The sequence below is a fragment of the Hyperolius riggenbachi genome, chromosome 12 (genome assembly GCF_040937935.1).
Source record: "Hyperolius riggenbachi isolate aHypRig1 chromosome 12, aHypRig1.pri, whole genome shotgun sequence".
In the NCBI taxonomy this organism is placed as follows: Eukaryota; Metazoa; Chordata; class Amphibia; order Anura; family Hyperoliidae; genus Hyperolius; species Hyperolius riggenbachi.
Genome location: NC_090657.1, coordinates 40,887,585 through 40,892,584, shown reverse-complemented (window position 1 = coordinate 40,892,584; position 5,000 = coordinate 40,887,585).

Here is a 5,000-nt window from a genome sequence, read left to right as displayed (position 1 = left end):
CATTTTCAGTTTCCTGGCAGAGGGAAGGAGGTTGTCGTTCAGGATTTCATGATACATGGCTCCGTCCATTTTCCCGTTAATGCGATTAAGTTGTCCTGTGCCCTTAGCAGAAAAACACCCCCAAAGCAAAATGTTTCCACCACCATGCTTGACAGTGGAGACGGTGTTTTGGGGGTCATAGGCAGCATTTTTCTTCCTCCAAACACAGCGAGTTGAGTTAATGCCAAAGAGCTCTATTTTGGTCTCATCAGACCACAGCACCTTCTCCCAGTCACTCACAGAATCATTCAGGTGTTCATTGGCAAACTTCAGACGGGCCTGCACATGTGCCTTCTTGAGCAGGGGGACCTTGCGAGCCCTGCAGGATTTTAATCCATTGCGGTGTAATGTGTTTCCAATGGTTTTCTTGGTGACTGTGGTCCCTGCTAATTTGAGGTCATTCACTAGTTCCTCCCGTGTAGTTCTAGGATGCTTTTTCACCTTTCTCAGAACCATTGACACCCCACGAGGTGAGATCTTGCGTGGAGCCCCAAAGCGAGGTCGATTGATGGTCATTTTGTGCTCCTTCCATTTTCGAACAATCGTACCAACAGTTGTCACCTTCTCTCCCAGCTTCTTGCTAATGGTTTTGTAGCCCATTCCAGCCTTGTGCAGGTCTACAATTTTGTCTCTGACATCCTTGGAAAGCTCTTTGGTCTTTCCCATGTTGGAGAGTTTGGAGTCTGCTTGATTGATTGATTCTGTGGACAGGTGTCTTTTATACAGGTCACTAGTTAAGACAGGTGTCCTTAATGAGGGTGACTAATTGAGTAGAAGTGTCTAACCACTCTCTGGGAGCCAGAACTCTTAATGGTTGGTAGGGGTTCAAAAACTTATTTCACTCAATGAAATGCAAATCAGTTGCTATCTTTTATTTAAGGTTATTTTTTCAATTTTCCTTTTGATGTGCTGTCTGCCACTGTTAAAATAAACCTACCATTGAAATGACACTGTTCTGAGACTTTTCATTTCTTTGTCATTGGACAAACTTACAAAATCAGTGAGGGGTCAAATAATTATTTCCTCCACTGTACATACAATACATACATACAATACATACATTTAATGCATACATACATACCATACATACCATACATACATACAATACATACATACATACATACATACAATACATACAATACATACATACATACAATACATACATACATACATACAATACATACATACAATACATACATACATACATACATACATACCATACATACAATACATACATACAATACATACAATACATACATACATACAATGCATACATACATACCATACATACCATACATACCATACATACCATACATACATACAATACATACAATACATACATACATACAATACATACATACATACATACCATACATACATACATACATACATTACACACATACATTACATACATACATACATACATACATTACATACAATACATACAATACATACATACATACATACATACAATACATACATACATACATACATACATACATACATACATACACACATACATACATACAATACATACATACAATACATACATACAATACATACATACATACAATACATACATAACATACATACATACCATACATACAATACATACATACATACATACAATACATACAATACATACAATACATACATACCATACATACATACATACAATACATACATACATACATACATACAATACATACATACATACCATACATACAATACATACCATACATACAATACATTACATACATACATACCATACATACATACATACAATACATACATACATACAATACATACATACATACAATACATACATACATACATACATACCATACATACATACATACCATACATACAATACATACATACACAATGTCGAACACACTTTCCACACACTTATACAGGCCTATCCGTCTCCAGGCCTGGAAGCAGGTGCCGCTCTCCCGCAGGTACACCACTCCTGCACTCTTTGTACTATGCAAAAAACAGGAGACAGCACACCGTTTGCTTCTTCAAGTGATCTGTATTCAAGCCATACAGTTCAAGAGCACACAAGGACACGACATGTTTCGGGCGTAGCCACCTGAGGAAGGGCTACGCCCGAAACATGTCGTGTCCTTGTGTGCTCTTGAACTGTATGGCTTGAATACAGATCACTTGAAGAAGCAAACGGTGTGCTGTCTCCTGTTTTTTGCATAATACATACATACATACCATACATACCATACAGAATCAGAATCAGAATCAGTTTTATTTCGCCAAGTACAGCAAGAGCCATAATCGGAATTATTTGTGGTACACATGGCATAGACAGATACAACAGCACATACAATTTGAAATGCAGTAATCAGATATACAGAGGAGGCAGCGACGGGGACCAGCTGTCGACCCGGCAATTATGAGTGCAGGCCGGACTGGGGAAAGTCATATATACATACATACATACATACATACATACATACATACATACATACAATACATACCATACAATACATACATACATACATACATACATACATACATACCATACCATACATACATACATACCATACATACATACATACATACATACATACATACATACAATACATACATACATACCATACATACATACATATCATACATACAATACATACAATACATACATACATACATACATACCATACATACCATACATACATACAATAAATACATACATACATACATACATACATACAATACATACCATACAATACATACATACATACATACATACATACCATACATACATACATACCATACATACATACATACATACATACATACATACATACATACAATACATACCATACAATACATACATACATACATACATACATACCATACATACATACATACCATACATACATACATACCATACATACATACATACATACATACATACAATACATACATACATACATACAATACATACATACCATACATACATACATACATACATACATACATACATACATACTTACCATACATACATACATACCATACATACATACATACATACAATACATACAATACATACATACATACAATACATACAATACATACATACAATACATACCATACATACCATACATACCATACATACAATAACATACATACAATACATACATACATACATATATACATACATACATACATACATACATACATACATACATACATACCATACATACATAAAATACATACATACATACATACATACATACCATACATACCATACATACATAAAATACATACCATACATACATACATACATACATACCATACATACATACATACATACAATACATACATACAATACATACATACAATACATACATACCATACATATATACCATACATACATACATACATACCATACATACATACATACCATGCATACCATACATACCATACATACCATACATACCATACATACATACATACCATACATACAATACATACATACAATACATACATACATACATACATACCATACATACATACCATACATACCAAACATACCATACATACAATACATACCATACATACAATACATACCATACATACAATACATACCATACATACAATACATAACATACATACATACAATACATACATACAATACATACAATACATACATACAATACATACAATACATACATACATACAATACAATACATACATACCATACATACAATACAATTCATACATACATACATACATACATACATACATACATTACATACATACATACATACATTACATACATACATACCATACATACATACCATACATACATACAATACATACATACCATACATACATACATACATACAATACATACATACATACATACATACATACATACATACATAAATACATACAATACAATACATACATACATACATACATACATACCATACATAACATACATAACATACATACATAACATACATACATACATACCATACATAACATACATACATACATACAAAACATACATACATACATACAATACATACATACATACATACATACATACATACAAACAATACATACATACATACATACCATACATACAATACTAACATACATACCATACATACCATACATACATACCATACATACAATACATACATACATACATACATACATACATAACATACATACATACACACATACCATACATACATGCAATACATACAATACATACATACAATACATACATTACATACATACATACATACATACATACATACATACATACATACAATACATACATACAATACATACATACAATACATACATACAATACATACATACCATACATACATACATACATACATACATACAATACATACATACATACAATACATACCATACATACATACCATACATACAATACATACATACATACAATACATACAATACATACATACAATACATACATACATACATAGCATACATACATACCATACATACAATACATACATACATACATACATACATACATACATACAATACATACATACAATACATACATACCATACATACATACCATACATACATACATACATACAATACATACATACATACAATACATACATACATACAATACATACAATACATACATACAACACATACCATACATACCATACATACCATACATACAATAACATACATACATACATACATACAATACATACATACATACATACAATACATACATACATACATACATACCATACATACATACAATACATACATACATACATACCATACATACCATACATACATACATACATACATACCATACATACAATACATACATACAATACATACATACCATACATACATACCATACATACATACATACCATACATACATACCATACATACAATACATACCATACATACCATACATACAAT